The sequence below is a fragment of the Microtus pennsylvanicus genome, chromosome X (assembly GCF_037038515.1).
Source record: "Microtus pennsylvanicus isolate mMicPen1 chromosome X, mMicPen1.hap1, whole genome shotgun sequence".
NCBI lineage: Eukaryota > Metazoa > Chordata > Mammalia > Rodentia > Cricetidae > Microtus > Microtus pennsylvanicus.
Window position 1 is genome coordinate 141,651,515 of NC_134601.1, and position 17,956 is coordinate 141,669,470.

The following is a 17,956-nucleotide window of genomic DNA, read 5'->3' on the forward strand; positions in this document are numbered from 1 at the left end:
ATGATGACCAGAAAACTAGAATGAGATCCATTGAGAATAGGAAAAAGAGGTTGTCAGGAGTGCAGGTAGGAAAATAGAACACATTTGATATGAAAGTCACAGGGGGAATACAGGAGTGGATGGGTACAAGCAGTAATGAGTGCAGGGAACTGGGGTGAAGGGGGAGAAAGTAGTGGGGATGGGGTCGGTTGAAAATAAGTGTGTTGGAAAACGCCTTAAGGAAACTTGCTATTCTTAAGCAAAATAATAAAATGTATAAAAATGAAAAATACTGCAGATCTTCAATCATAGAACAAGATATTTTAAGACAAAAAATAGCATGCAAATCTATCTCTCTTACTCTAAATTTCTCAAGAAAATAGTTTAACTAAAAATGTAAGTAATCCAAGAAAGATGATAGATACAATAATCAGTAAGTGCTAAATCTGTCCCAGATTGGATCTCCCAGACTGGGAGTGGGGACAGGAAGATTTTAAAAGACAGAGAACTAGGGATATTTTATGTGTGAAGTCCTGGGCTTTGTAGGACCCAGCAATGACAAGCTCAATAGAGGCCTGAGTCTCAGTATTTTACTCTGGTTCCAAGAAAAACCACAAACTGAGACCACTCAGGCACGACCCAGAACAGACCTACCAAAGGAAATTCCTAACGTTCCAACCATTGTAGATAGGATCACCAGGCAGCACACACCCATCTCTTTTCACCAGGACACCTCTAGACAAATGTCAGCCAATCAGGGGTCCTAAGCCTTTGCTACTACACCCCCACCTTTGCTACTACAAAAACCCAACCCTAACTGAGTTTGGGGCTCTCCAATTAATCTAATACATTGGACCCACAGAGAGACTGAGTTTGCAAACTTGCATAAAAATAAAGGCTCTTTGATTTTACATACAGGACTCAGTCTCCTAGTTGGTTTTGGGGGGACTCTGTGATCTTGGCATAACAGGTTTAAGTCTGAGCACTAAAATAATAAAATACATAGACATGGGTGGAGAACATGTTATTGAATGACAAATATTTTTTTAAAACTATAATTTGATGAAGTTTGATAAACATTTTTTCTATTATGTTAAACCTAATCAAGTAGTAACTTGATTCTACACAGAACAATGTTTATATGAAATCACACTGTAATGTTTTCTCCTATATTTTTGGCATTATGACTTTCTTTTGCTATTTTTTAAAAATATGACTTATTAAAATGTATGTGTATGTACATGAGTCTGTGCACACTAATGTGGGCACCCATGGAGACTGGAAGAAAGTACTGGATCTCCTAGAACTGAAGTTAGACAGTTGTGAACTACTAGACAATAGTGCTAGGAATGGAACTTGGGTCCTCTGGAAGAGCAGCAAATACTTCTGACCACTGAACCCTTTCTTCTGAAGAAGGACACGTAAACGAAAGCCCACACTAGCTCAGAATTGAGAATAATAGATGGTTATTTATTTAGAGGTAGATTCACAAATCAATATCCTCTGTTGTAATGGAGAGCAGCAACCGAATCCCACAGCCAGAAAAGAGGCCAGATGCACACTTTACATCAGCATAAATAGTATAAAAGACCATGCCCCATTGGGCAGGTAACTTAAAGGCTACTGGCTGTAGGATTCCCTACGGCACCTCCCCCTTTTGTTTAAATAAGAGCGTTCTAAGCCTAATACAAAATTATATACAATAAGAACAAATATATTCAATAATTATCCTATCCTAATGAGATTAAGTCTTGTATAATAAATAACTTGGCCAAGTCATGAGAGGAAAGTAACCACAACTATCTAGTCTTCAACCCATCAAAGATCCAAGAAGGGAAGTAATATTACTTGAGTAAGCAGGAAGTGCAATCAAGCAACTTCCAAAATGTGAAACATATGAGAGAGACAACTGGCTACCTGGGCAATCACCCAAAGGCTCATTTGCAACATTGAAGCAACCAACTTTGACTAAGCCATAGATTTTTGGCAGACCGTTTTCAGAGGCAGGAAATTTTTTGAAACCATCTTACCCTGTCTTGGTAAGATGTGACAGTCTTTTTCTTGTGCCATTCTTAACCATGTCCAGATACCATGTACCTTGTCAGTGGTTGATGCATGGGCAGTTCTTTGCCCAAAGGCCAGTTTTGCAAGGAAGAAAACAAGCTCCAAGTGGAGTATCTTCGGTGCTCAACAGTCTCTCAGGAATACATCAGTGATGCCAGGAACAATCGAGTCTCACTTCAAAAGAACACTAAGTTATTTAAATGCCATATTCTATAGCTCTTTGAAGTGGCTGAAGAATACCTATCTAAGAATACAATCTCCATGTATTCTAAAGAAGTTGATTAGTCTAACTATAAGTATGACAAACATAAATGACTATTGATCTAAAATTCTTAATACCTATATAACTTAAAGACTAAGACTTCATATTAGAATATTATACAATAAACAACTGTGCAGCAAATGAGGACAATGACCTCAAAATGTAAACAATGTATAAATATTTTGATCAGAGGTAGAAATGTACATTGCAATATGATAAGTATATCCTAAAATTGTATCAATATACAAAATGTCTTAAACAGAGGTAGAAGCATGCATGCATGCATACAATATGACAAAATAACTTTGCTTAGGTATACAAATATGGTGGACGAAAATAGGAATATATTCAATATAATTTAAGTTTGTATCAATATATAAGAATCTATACCAGGGAGATACTGGTGCGCAGGCCCAAGCGGCTGGTGGAGACACCGGCGCGCAGATGTGGTGGAGACACCAGCACACAGACACAGTGGATGCGGGATAGTCCAAGCATGAAACAGTGAAGCCCACACTGAGAGCAGATCGCCCCACTACAATTAAATCAAGTAGGTTTTTTGGGGGGCCAGGCCTCCAGAGTGGTAGGCCTTTTATTGGCGAGGTCCACAGGTGAACAGGGAGCCTGGTCCTGTCCCTAAAGACCCTACTGAGTGGGGAGAGTGTTCTTGGTCCACAGCGGGACACAGGAAATGGAGCGGAGGCATTCCCTGACCCCCTTGACCTCCCCCACCCCCGGTTAGTCTGCGAGGGCTGGTACCCTCTGCTAGGGCTGCTCCTCCTCTGCTGTGACCTCTTTCTCCCTGACCCATCCCAGCTTACACCCAGGGGCCTCCTTCACTCCCCCTCCCTACCACGGGGCCACGGGATCACCCAGTTTAGCCTGTTTGGGCGCTGGGTCGGGAGCTCGGGGCAGAGGGAAATGGGAGTTTCTCTGTTTTGGTGGCTGGCCTGCAGAGTGGTAGACCTTTTGTTGGCAAGGTCCCTGGCGAATGGGGAGCCTGGTCCTGAAGACCCTTCTGAGTGGTGAGAGGGATCTTGGCCCGCGGTGGGAACCCAGGAAACGGAGCGAGAGCATTTTGTAAGCTGGGCCCCTGGCCAGCAGGGAAACCTGATACCGTTTTAAAAGACCCATTAGATAGCATCGATAGGGGGAGATGGGCAGACGCCAAGGAAAGAATTTACCCAACAATATAAAAAACAACATGAAAACACCAGAACCCAATGATCTTACAACAGAAGGACTTGAACACCCTAACACAGAAGAAGAGGAAAAAATTGACTTTATTAAAGCAAGAGAGTCTCTTAAACAACATGTAAAAAACGCCCTTATAGAAATGGATGAGAAGTATAACAAAAAGTTTGAAGAAATGAGTAAATACGTAAATGATACCCTGGGAAACCAAGAAAAAACGATCAAACAGGTAATGGAAAAAGTTCAAGAATTGAAAACTGAAATGGAAGCAAGGAAGAAAACACAAACTGAGGACCAGCTGGATACGGAAAATCTAGGTCAATGAGCAGAGACTACTGAAACAAGCATAATCAATAGAATACAAGAGATAGAAGAAAGAATCTCAGATTCTGAAGATACCGTAGAGAAAATTAATGCACTGATCAAAGAAAAGAGCAAAGCCAACAAATTCTCATCACAAAACATTTAGGAAATATGGGAAACAATGAAAAGACCAAACCTAAGAATAATAGGGAAAGAAGAAGGAGAAGAGTGACAGCTCAAAGGCCCAGAAAATATTTTTAACAAAATTATGGAAGAAAACTTTCCCAACACAAAGAAAGATATCCCTTTAAATATTCAAGAAGCATACAGAACACCAAACAGACTGGATCAAAAAAAATCCCCTAGCCATATAATAATAAAAACACAAAATATACAGATTAAAGAAAGAATATTAAGAGCTGCAAAGGAAAAAGGGCAAGTAACTTATAAATGTAAACCAAGCAGACTTACACCTGACTTTTCTATGGAAACCATGAAAGCCAGAAGGTCCTGGATAGAGGTACTGCAGGAACTAAGAAATCATGGATGCAAACCCAAACTACTATACCCAGCCAAGCTATCGTTCACTATCAACGGAGAAAACAAGACATTCCAGGATAAGAACAAATTTAAACAATACGTAGCCACAAATCCAGCCTTACAGAAAATAATAGAAGGAAAATCGCAACCCAAGGAATCCAACATTGCCAACACTGCCTACAATAACTCAGGCATCTAGCGACCCTTCACTAGCACAACTCAAAGCAGGGAGACACACAAGCTCTACTACCAAAAACAATAAGAATAACCAGAGTAAATAACCACTGGTCATTAATATCACTTAATATTAATGGTCTCAATTCACCTATAAAAAGGCACAGGCTAAGATTGGATACGAAAACAGGATCCAACATTCTGCTGTTTGCAAGAAACACATCTCAACCACAAAGACAGGCATCTACTCAGAGTAAAGGGTTGGGAAAAAGGTTTTCAAGCAAATGGTCCTAGGAAAAAAGGTGTGGCCATACTAATTCCTAACAAAACTGACTTCAAACTAAAATCAATCAGAAGAGATCGAGATGGGCACTTTATATTCATAACAGGAACAATTCATCAGGATGAAGTCTCAATCCTGAATATCTACGCCCCTGATATAAAAACACCCACTTATATAAAAGAAATATTACTAAAACTCAAGGCAGACATCAAACCACACACACTAGTAGTAGGAGACTGTAGTAATATGGAGCTGCGGCGGGGCTGCGTCCCCAACACCCCAGCCGCCTGCTCGGCTAGCTTATGCCCCGAAATAATTACACAGACACTGTATTCTTTTAATCACTGCTTGGCCCTTAGCTCTAGCCCTTACTGGCTAATTCTGATATCCCAATCAACCCATATTTAATAATCTGTGAGCACTGGTCTTACCGGGAAGATTCTAGGTCAGAGCTTCATCGCGTGTGTCTGCCCAGGATCGGGGCACGGCGTCTCTCCTGAGGCATCTGCTCCCGAGAGGAGAGCTGTCGGGTCTGACCTCACTTCCTCTTCCTCCCGGCATTCTGTTCTGTTTACTCCACCTACCTATGTCCTAACCAATAGGATGGGCCAAGGCAGTTCCTTTATTAGCCAATGACCTTCCTCCATCAGGAGACTTCAACATACCTTTCTCACCAATGGACAGGTCAATCAGACAGAAACCTAATAGACAATTAAGAGAATTGTTGGAGGTGATGAAGCAAATGGACTTAACAGACATTTATAGAACACTCCACCCAAATAGGAAAGAATATACCTTCTTCTGTGCAGCTCATGGAACCTTCTCGAAAATTGACCACATACTCGGAAACAAAGGAAACCTCCACAGATACCAAAAAATCTCAGTGTCCACCTGTGTCTTATCAGATCACCATGGATTAAAGTTAGAAGGCAACAACAATGCTACTGCCAGAAAGCCGACAAACTCATGGAAACTGAACAGTCAACTACTGAACCACGCCTGGGTCAAGGAAGAAATTAAGAAAGAAATCAAAGTCTTCCTTGAATTTAATGAAAATAAAGAGACAACATACTCAAACCTATGGGACACGATGAAAGCAGTGATAAGAGGAAAGCTCATAGCACTAAGTGCCCACTTAAAGAAAATGGAGAAAGCATACATTGAGGACTTAACAGCACACCTGAGAGCTCTAGAAAAAAAGAAGCAGACGCACCTAGGAGGAGTAGAAGACTGGAAATAATCAAACTGAGGGCTGAAATCAACAAAATAGAAACACAGAAAACAGTACAAAGAATCAATGAAACAAAAAGTTGGTTCTTGGAGAAAATCAACAAAATCGACAAACCCCTATCCAAACTAATTAAACGACAGAAAGAGAACATGCAAATAAATAAGATCAGAAATGAAAAGGGGAACACAACCACAGACACAGAGGAAATTCAGAGAATCATTAGATCTTACTACAAAAGCCTGTATGCCACAAAACTGGAAAATGCAAAAGAAATGGACATTTTTTTTGTAGATAATTACCATATACCAAAGCTAAACCAAGACCAGGTGAATGATCTAAATAGACCTCTTAGTCACGAAGAATTAGAAACTGTTATCAAAAATCTACCTTCCAAAAAAAGCCCAGGACCAGATGGTTTCAATGCAGAATTCTACCAGAACGTCCAAGAAGACCTAATACCTATACTACTTAATGTATTTCACAATATAGAAACAGAAGATGCATTGCCAAATTCCTTTTATGAAGCTACAGTTACCCTGATACCAAAACCACACAAAGACCCAACCAAGAAGGAGAATTACAGGCCTATATCACTCATGAACATCGATGCAAAAATTCTCAATAAAATACTGGCAAACCGAATCCAAGAACACATCCGAAAAATTATACATTATGATCAAGTCGGCTTCATCCCAAAGATGCAGGGCTGGTTCAACATACACAAATCTATCAATGTAATCCACCATATAAATAAACTGAAAGAAAAAAACCATATGATCATTTCATTAGATGCTGAAAAAGCATTTGACAAAATTCAACACCTCTTTATGATAAAGGTCTTAGAGAGATTAGGGATACAAGGGTCATACCTAAATATAATAAAAGCTATTTACAGCAAGCCGGCAGCTAACATTAAATTAAATGGAGAAAAACTCAAAGCCTTCCCACTAAAATCAGGTACACGACAAGGATGTCCACTCTCTCCATACCTCTTCAATATAATGCTTGAAGTTCTAGCAATAGCAATAAGACAACATAATGGGATCAAGGGGATTCGTATTGGAAAGGAAGAAGTTAAGCTTTCGTTATTGCAGATGATATGATACTATACATAAGCGACCCCAAAAACTCTACCAAAGAACTCCTACAGCTGATAAACACCTTTGGTAATGTGGCAGGATACAAGATCAACTCCAAAAAAATCAGTTGCCTTCCTATACACTAAGGATAAGGAAGCAGAGAGGGAAATCAGAGAAGCATCACCTTTCACGATAACCACAATAGCATAAAATATCTTGGGTAACTCTGACCATGGAAGTGAAAGATCTATTTGACAAGAACTTTAAGTCTTTGAAGAAGGAAATTGAAGAGGACACCAGAAAATGGAAGGATCTCCCTTGCTCTTGGATTGGGAGGATCAACATAGTAAAAATGGCAATTCTACCAAAGGCAATCTATAGATTCAATGTAATCCCCATCAAAATCCCATCAAAATTCTTCACAGATCTGGAGAAGACAATAATCAACTTTATATGGAAAAACAAAAAACCCAGGATAGCCAAAATAATCTTATACAATAAAGGAACATCTGGAGGCATTACCATCCCTGACTTCAAACTCTATTACAGACCTACAGTATTGAAAACAGTTTGCTATTGGCATAAAAACAGAGAAGTCGACCAATGGAATCAAATAGAAGACCCTGACTTTAACCCACAAACCTATGAACACCTCATTTTCGATAAAGGAGCTAAAAGTATACAATGGAAAAAAAGAGAGCATCTTCAACCAATTGTGCTGACAAACCTGGATGTCAATCTGTAGACGAATGAAAATAGATCCATATCTATCACCATGCACAAAACTCAAGTCCAAATGGATTAAAGACCTCAATATCAGTCCGAACACACTGAACCTGATAGAAGAGAAAGTGGGAAGTACTCTACAGCACATGGGCACAGGAGACCACTTCCTACATATAACCCCAGCAGCACAGACACTAAGGGCAACATTGAATAAATGGGACCTCCTGAGACTGAGAAGCTTCTGTAAAGCAAAAGACACTGTCACTAAGATAAAAAGGCAACCCACTGACTGGGAGAAGATCTTCACCAACCCCACAACAGACAAAGGTCTGATCTCCAAAATATATAAAGAACTCAAGAAACTAGACCGTAAAAGGTTAATCAACCCAATTATAAAATGGGGCACTGAGCTGAACAGAGAATTCTCAACAGAAGAACTTCAAATGGCCAAAAGACACTTAAGATTATGCTCAACTTCCTTAGCGATCAGGGAAATGCAAATCAAGACAACTTTAAGATACCATGTTACACCTGTCAGAATGGCTAAAATAAAAAACACCAATGATAGCCTTTGCTGGAGAGGTTGTGGAGAAAGAAGTCCACTCATCTATTACTGGTGGAAATGCAAACTTGTGCAACCACTTTGGAAAGCAGTGTTTCGGTTTCTCAGGAAATTCGGGATCAACCTACCCCTGGACCCTGCAATACCACTCTTGTAATATACCCAAGAGATGCCCTATCATACAACAAAAGTATTTGCTCAACTATGTTCCTAGCAGCATTATTTGTAATAGCCAGAACCTGGAAACAACCTACATGCCCTTCAATGGAAGAATGGATGAAGAAAGTATGGAATATATACATATTAGAGTACTACTCAGCAGTAAAAAACAAGGACTTCTTGAATTTTGCATACAAATGGATGGAAATAGAAAACACTATCCTGAGTTAGGTTAGCCAGACCCAAAAAGAGGAGCATGGGATGTTCTCACTCATATTTGGTTTCTAGCCATAAATAAAGGACATTGAGCCTATAATTCGTGATCCTAGAGAAGCTAAATAGAAGGTGAACCCAAAGAAAAACATATAGGCATCCTCTTGAATATTAACCTTCATCAGGTGATGAAAGGAGGCTGAGACAGCGACCCACATTGGAGCACCGGACTGAAATCTTAAGTTCCAAATCAGGAGCAGATGGAGAGAGAGCACGAGCAAGGAACTCAGGACGGCGAGGGGTGCACCCACACACTGAGACAATGGGGATGTTCTATTGGGAACTCACCAATGCCAGCTGGCCAGGGTCTGAAAAAGCCTGGGATAAAACCGGACTCGCTGAACATAGCGGACAATGAGGACTACAGAGAACTCAAGAACAATGGCACTGGGTTTTTGATCCTACTGCATGTACTGGCTTTGTGGGAGCCTAGGCAGTTTGGATGCTCACCTTACTAGACCTGAATGGAGGTGGGTGGTCCTTGGACTTCCTACAGGGCAGAGAACCCTGATTGCTCTTTGGGCTGATGAGGGAGGGGGACTTGACCAGGGGAGTGGGAAGGAAATGGGAGGCGGTGGCGGGGAGGAGGCGGAAATCTTTAATAAATAATTAATAAATAAAAAAAGAAAATAAAAAAGAAAAAAAGAATCTATACCAATGTAAATTACCTATAAATGATAGATCACAAGTATTCACAGTTCACACTAATCTATTATCCCATCCACATTCTTTCTTAATGATATAATTGAAGAAAAAACTGAGTCCCAATATCCAATAAATGAAAGTATCACCATAACCATATAAGCACTGCAGAATACAATTCATATTATTAGCAAAAAAGCTACTAAAAGTTTCAATATGTCATATTGATTTATTAATTACCTGTTATGAGATCCAGTAAATTGTTTTCATTGTAATAATTTTTATTGTCCAGCAGAAGTTGTGGTTGCAGAGTTGTGACTAGCAGCAATGCAACCGGTGGTGACAGGAACGGTCCTGAGCTGCTTTAGTTTCTCGCCTTGGTAGGATTAAATACTGAGAAATATGCTTTGCTTAACAAATTAAAAGCAATTAAATCAATTCCATACACAGAGCAAGAAACCCAGAACTCACGGGCAAGGAGCACAAACTGGAACCTGAACAAGTCACCATGCGGCAAGGAACCATGCCAGAAACTATGCCAGGGAATGCAGCAGTCATGCATGTGCTTGGGAAATTTCCATGTTGCCACATGCAGTAAGCTCCACTGTGGCGGGGGTTCTACAAATCCCGCTTAGGTGAAAGCAAGCCAAGCGGGCAGGGTTGGGAGACTTTCTGGGACCTGGACCCGCTAGGCCTTTAGGCTGTCTGCCCAGTAGGTGTGGATTCCGAATCCACGTGGGCACCAGATGAAGAAGGGCGCTTAAAAGAAATCCCGCACTAGCTCAGAACTGAGAATAATAGATGGTTATTTATTTAGGGGTAGACTCACAAATCAATATCCTCTGCTGGAATGGAGAACAGCAATCAAATCCCACAGCTGGAAAAGGGGTCTGACACATGCTTTACATTAGCATAAATAGTATAAGAGGCCACACCCAGTGGGCGGGTAACGTAAAGGCTACTGGCTGTAGGATTTCTTACAGCATTCTTTGACCTCTATTTCTGATGGGTTTTTTTTTTCAGTTTGTTCTACTTACCCTACAATCTCTGTTTTTCTTCTCTGGCTTTACTTCAGTTAGACTGTCTCATGGTTTGAACAAGAATGATTGATCCGCATGGGCACATATATTTGAATGTTTAGTCATCAGGCAGCATAACCATTTGAAGAGCATTAGGAGGTGAGGCCTTGGAGGAAGTGTCACTGGGGGTGAGCTTTGAGATTTCAAAAGCCCACACCAGACCCAGTCTCTCCCTCCCTCCCTCTTTAACTGCCCCACTTCACTCTCTGCCTCTCCCCATTTGCCTAAAGATCAGGATGTAGCACTGCTCCTACTGCTGCCTCCTTCCCACCATGATGATAATGGACAAAATCTCTGAAACTGTAAGAAGGCCTGTTTTCAGTTTGGGTTTTATTGCTGTGAACAGACACTATAAACACAGCAACTCTTATAAAACACTCATTTAATTGAGGTGATTCGCTTACCATTTTCAGAGGTTCAGCCCATTACCATGGTGGGGAGCATCTTACTGTCACACTGAGTGAAGCTTGAGAAAAGAAACCTCAAAGCCCGTTGCCACAGTCACATGCTTCCTCCAACAAGGCCATAACTACCAATAGTGCCACTCCTGTTAAGGGCCACTTTCTTTCAAAACACCACATTCCACTTCCCTGCCCCCAAAGGCTTATAGGCATATCATAATAAAAACTGCATTCAATTCAATTTCAAATGTTTCCATAGTCTATAACAGTCTCAAACTTGTTTCAAGGTCCAAAGTCTCTTCTGAGATACATGGCAATCTCTTAACTGTAATTCCCCCTGTAAAAATCAAAATCAAAAAGGAGACCACATACTTCCAACATATAATGGCACAGGATATACATTACCATCCCAAAATGCAGGGAAGGGAGCATAGTGAGGAAATACTGGACAAAATCAAGACCAAAAACCAGCTGGGCAAATTGCAAATTCTGGAGGTCCATGTCTGATGTCAAAATACTCTTTAGATCTCCAACTCCCTTCATCTTTGTTAAGTGCTACACTCTTGTCTCTTTTGGGCTGGTTCTACTCCCTGTTAGCAGTTCTCTTCAGCAGGTATCCCATAGCTCTGAGATCCCCCAACATCTTGAGTTCTCCAAGACAATACAGGCTTCAAAGTCACAGTTTCACTTTATGGTTTTTCTACTAGGCCTCCATTCAAGGACATCCCTGACACTTGCCTGGCTTCAGCAGCTTTATTCCATAACTCTTTTCTTCTATCCTTCACTTTAAATCCAGAACCACGTGGTTGAAGCTGCCAAGTTCTTCTGCTTACTGGGGCCAGAACATAACCCTCTTGTTTAATTCCATCTTCATCAATTTTCCATTTTCTTTCACTGCCTAAGATTGTCTCTTCTTGAACTGGTCTCAAACTCTGGCAGCCTCTGCTTCCCAGTGCTGGGATTAAAGGCTGTGGCACCATGCACAGCTCTAAACATTTCTTCAGTTCCTTTTCACAAGTTGGAAAATTAGCTAGGAGGGATTTTGCCCTGAGGTCACCACTCTTTTTATTCCATTTCTCAATCTGTTTATATCCTGAAACACAGGACTTTGCTCCATTCCACTTGATGATGTTTTTTTTCTCCTCAAAATTTGCATTTTATAATGTACCCTGCTCAGGTTTCTCCTTTTCATTATAAATCTTCTTTAGAGTTACCACTAATATCCACAGGACAGAATCTATACTAGGCTGTTTTAAGATTTCTTCTGCAGACAGAATTAATCCAAAACACTTCACTCTAGCCTCAGACAGACATTTCAGCAAAGGGCTAAAGGCAGCTACTTGGTTTTTGAATGTTAAGCAAAAAACTCCATTTTAAGCCATCTCCTGTGGGAGTGGCCAGAGTCCAAATTCCATCTCCAAAAAAGCCTGAAAAATGGTGACCTCAGGGAAGGTCAAGACCACTCTCACAGGCTATTTAAACTGCCCCCCCCAGAACAAACACGTGGTCTCCCCTTTTCCTTCTCTGAATGTCATTCTGGTTCTCCCCCCCCCATGTTTTCCAGGGGGCCTTCCGAAAGCACTGGCACCCACTAAACTTGGGTGTCTTCTAATTTGGTCTAATTTGGTCTGATTGGGATTTGATTGGAATTTGATTGGGTTTGTTGGCCAAGGGAAAAAAAAACTTAACAAGTGGTAATGATGGTAATTTTAACTGCAGGGGCCCAGCTCAATAAGGTTCAAAGGGGAAGTATGTTAGTATGTGTCTTAGAGCCATTCTTGTGATATTTCAGCACATAATGTGGCTGCTTTTGTCCTTGTTCTAAAAATCTGACTGAGGCTAAAAGGTTTTGGATTAATGGCCTTGGCTGAAGAAATTTCTTTTTTTGTTTTTGTTTTTTTAAGACAGGGTTTCTCGGTAGCTTTGGAGCATGTCCTGGAACCAGCTCTTGTAGACCAGGCTGGCCTCAAACTCATAGAGATCTGCCTGCCTCTGCCTCCCAAGTGCTGGGATTAAAGGTGCACACCACCACCGCCTTCCTGGCAGAAGAGATTTCAAGACAGCCTAGTATTGACTGTGTACTGTGGTTGTAAGTGGTCACTCTAATGCTGATCTACAATGGAAAGGAATAAGCTGAGCAAGGAAAAATACAAAATGTTCAGCTTGAAGAGAAAAGGGGCACCAGGAAGTAGAAAGGAGCTAAATCCTGTGCTCAAGAAGATAAACAGATTAAAGAAAAGCCTTATCCTAAATGGAATAAAGGGAGTGGTGACCACAGGGTAAAACCCTACCCAGCTAAGCTTCCAATTTGTGGAAAGGAATTAAAGAAAAGCTTAAGGAGTGAAGGAACCCATGAGAAGCAGAAAACTGATGAAAATGTATTTGAATGTGAGAACCAAGTTCCAGCCCCTATAAGCAGAAAAACTTGGCAGCTTTGGCCACACAATTCAGGCTTTAGAGGAAAGGCTACAAGAAAGGGCTTGTGGCATCTCCCTCTGTAACTAAAGAATGCAATTGAGGCCAGACATGTGTCAGGGATGTTCCTGCATGGAGGCTCAGAGAGATAATTGCATGAAGCTTGAAATTCATTTGATACTCCAAGATGTTAGAGATGCCAAAGTTGTGGGATACTGTAGTGGCATTTCAATTGTATTCTAATAAATAAAACTTGCCTGAGGATCAGAAAAGTAAAACAGCCACACTGGCCAGCCTTATTTATACACCAGGCAGCAATAACACATAACTTTAATCCCAGTAGCCACACTAGTTGCCATAGAAACTGTGCCTTTAATTCCAGTGGTACACACCTTTAGTCCCAGCCCTACAGAGGATTATAAAATGGGAGGAAAAACTGTTCTCAGAAACAGTCTCATTCTGAGATTCCTGGAGGCAGGATCACCATTTAGGACTGAGGTCGAGGTAAGAGCCAGTGGCTGGCTGTTTTGCTTTTCAGATCTTCAAGCTGAACCCAAATTTTTCTTTCTGAGTTTTTATGAATTGTGTTTTAGGATACCTTCCTAGAGAGAGAATTTGTGTTGCAATCAAAAAAGCTGAAATGAGTTGGAGATCTGAAGAGCACTTTGACATCAGACATAGAGATGCAGAGTTTGGAGTTTGCCCATATGATTTTCAGTCTTGCTTTGGCACAGTATTTTCTCATTATGGTCCCTTCCATTTTGAAACAGTAATTTATACCCTGTGCTATTATATGTTGGAAGTATATGATCTCCTTTTATGTTTTGATTTTATATCCATATAAAATCAGTTAAGAGACCGCATAAGTCTCGGAAGAAACTTTGAACCTTGGACTTTCAAACAGGGTTGAGACTGTGATAAACAATGGCGACTTTTGAAATTGGACTGAATACATTTTTGCATTATGATATGGCTACAAGCCTATAGAGACCAGGGAGTAGAATATTGTGGTTTGAATAAGGATGGCCCCCATAGGCTCATAGATTTGAATGGTTAGTTATGAGAGAATGGAACTACTTGAAAAGGGTTAGGGGGTGTGGCCTTGTTTGGGGAAGTGTGTAACTAAGATTTGGGGATTCAAAAGCCCACACCAGACCAGTATTTTTTTCTCTGCCTATAGATTAGGAGGTAGCTCTCAGCTACTGCTCCAAAGGCTGCCTGCATAACAGCATGTTTCCAACCATGATGAAAATGCACTAAATCTCTGAAACTGTAAGCAGATCCCCAATTAAATGCTTTCTTTTATACATATTGCCTTGTTCATCATACCTCTTCAGAGCACTAGAGCAGTGACTAAGACAGATTGATATGTTCTTATGTATTTGCTTGTTTACAACTAATAACAGATATGTAGATTGCCCCTAAATGTTTTAACATACAAGCATAATAATCTTCAAATGTAAAGCTAACCATTTATTTAGGGATAATAAAAGAATTCTAAGTACTTCAATTCTACATTTATTTTATTGGCTTTCTTCCTCAACCAAACAAGTATATATAACTATTGTTTGACACATGCAGTGTTGTCTTAGGTTTGCCTACTGAAGTAGAGATAGCTAGTGCCCCATCCATATCCCTTTAATTGGGCCAGCACACCTAGCAGCCTGCTCTAGAGCTTGTTCTCATGAGATCAAGGCCTCCCCAATCCCAGTGGGCACATGGTAGCCTGACTGACACAAGGATACACAAATCAGCTCTTATACCACTAAAGGAGAGAATGTGGAGGTGTATGCATTAGCTGTCTGTTGTAGCTGTATTGAATTATTGTAAACTTAATGGCTTAGAAACACATATTTATCTTATAGGTCAGGACAAAGGACATAAGACATGGTTCTTACTAGAATAAAATCTAGATATTTGCACATCAATGGGAGGAAAATGCATTTCTTGTTTTTTCCAGTTCCAGGAGGCTACCAGCATTCCTCAGAAAGTGGCCCTACTAACTTTCTCTTTCAGGCCAATCATATAGCACCCATTTTCCCATGTTATATCCTCATCTTTAAATATTGTTTTAGCTTCTCTTTTCCTAAAAACCCTTGTGTTTCAAAGGGCCTTCTGGTACAACCCAGAATTATATCTCTATTTGAGATCTGTGGAGCAACATTCTTAACCCACCAGGTACCTTAATTCCTTCTTGCCATCTAACCTAACATATTCATAGGCTCACAATTAGGGGATGTATATCTTGTGAGGTCAATATTCTGTCAACCACATTGTCCTCCATGCATGACCCAGTCTATGGGATCAAACTAAGACTAGGCCCAGTCGAACACATGTAAAAGGACCTAGATCAGTGATTCTCAACCTTCCTAACGGTGCAGCCCTATAATACATGTGGTGACCCCCAACCATAAAATTATTTTTGTTGCTACTTCATAATTATAATTTGCTACTGTTATGAACTGTAATGTAAACAATCTTAGGTGATCCCTGTGAAAGGGCTGTTTGAGCCATAGGTTGAGAACCACTGACCTTACGGATGCTTTGTGTTCATTCAACAGTAAATGCTATTTGTCATGGTAATGTACAGAATTTTTAGATTTTAAAAAATGATGATTATAAGGATATGAAATGAAAGGTATTACAGGGCTAAATCTAGATGTACCACAACAGGATATCCAGGTCAAGTTGCTCATCACAATATAAAGTGTAAGTACGGCGGTGTGTGCACCTGTAATCCTAGTACTTGCTAGGCCAACCTAGGGGCTCTCAAAACCAAAAATCCAAGAAGTAATGGTTGTAGTAAATAACCTTAAATAACCTTAAAAAGTTGAACTGTGTATAGTGAAAAGGTCTTGTTCAGGTTGGACAGAGGTAGAATAAAAAAATTATTTTTTGTTTAGAAGCCTTACAGTCTGTAGGGGGTCTCTGCGAGCATCAGGGCCAGCAGAATAACTATCTATCTAAGGCAGGAAGGAAATCTAGTTCAATACAACTCAGTAGTCACTGGTGGTTGAAATTTCTAGAGTCTGACACTAGGCAGTTGATTTTAGGTATATTTAAGCATAGGACAATTTCAGAAAAAGTTTCCCGATGATAACTCAATCCCATATGTACATCAAAGCTTAAGGCATGTCTACTCTGAAACTTTTCCGAGTACATATGACCTTTTCCATTAAGATGGGTTCTATTGCCTTGGAAACAATGATCAAAATAAAGGTCTAGGGAGAATGACTGAGGTCAACATAAAAGTCTGCAGGAGTCAGGTGTAGCCCAGTTCTACAGATATCACAGAGGTCACATAGGCGCTGCTCCATTTGTAAAGTACATGTGACATCTCCCATATAGGTGGGTTCTATTGAATGAAGTAATGCTCAAGATAGCATAGGCCACTAGGCTATTAATTACATCCATTCCTAGCCTCCTAGGTAGAAAACAGATTACATATCTCTTGAACAGACAACCCTGTATATTTAACATTCCTGGTTTCCCTAGTGCTTATCTGTGAATACAAGGACCTCATGCTCTCTACAAAATCCTATTTGACTTCTTGAACTATTTCCAGTATCTTGATAAAAACAATTTAAAAAATGAATTCAGCAAATAAAGTAGAAACATTGGAAAGAAATAATCCATAAAGTAGCAATAAACTACTAGTTTTCAACTCTGGTCTCTGGGTCCAAATAACTAACTTCTTGTAACTATAAGCTAGCATGCATTCAAATGCAGGTCTCATCATAATCATATGATGGTAACATCATAAAACAGAAAACCTGTGCCTTGACCTCTCAGTTACAACCAAAACGAACATGAGTGTCTGTGTGTTTACTCAGCAGGGTATTTTGTATATCAGATCACATTGTAATTCAGCTTTATAACTAACATGTGACTACCATTGTAGGTCACTGTTCTTAAAAATCATTTATAATTCTGTCATTTGAATATATTGTTAGCTCTAGTAATAATTTTAACAAATATCAGGAGGGAAAAGACTACTGTATTCACCTTTCATTATAAGGAATTAAGCAATATTTCCTGAAGTTGGTAAAAATGAAATATTAAAGTATAATATTTAAATATAAAACTTTATCCTGATTTAGTCTTCTATGAAAAATACATTTCATTCATATTGTATTTGAAATAAAACATAAAAAATCAGCTATTCTCAAAGATAAGAACTATATATACATATTTTAAAAATTAGTCAAAATATCTATAGCTTCCAAAGCCTAACCCACAAAACAGTATATTCTGTATATTCATGTTTTATTAAATCTTACAAATAGCTTCTATGCCTTAAAATATAAATATTCCCATTTCAGATAAAACAGGCTATTTAGGCTTTTTATTGCAACCAAGATCCGCCAAGTTATTGTTTCTGATGGTGCCTTTATTTTACTGGATTGCTACAAAGAACAATTTTCTTCAGGTTGACACTCACTCTAACATAAGCAATAGCTTTCTGCATACTCACTCACTCAATCTCAATTATTATCTGAATACCTACTGTGATAGCCAAGGAAACTTCTTTCTGTATCAGGCACCCTCCTTAGTAGCCAATAATTCCTGCCATAAATTCCTGAAAGATGA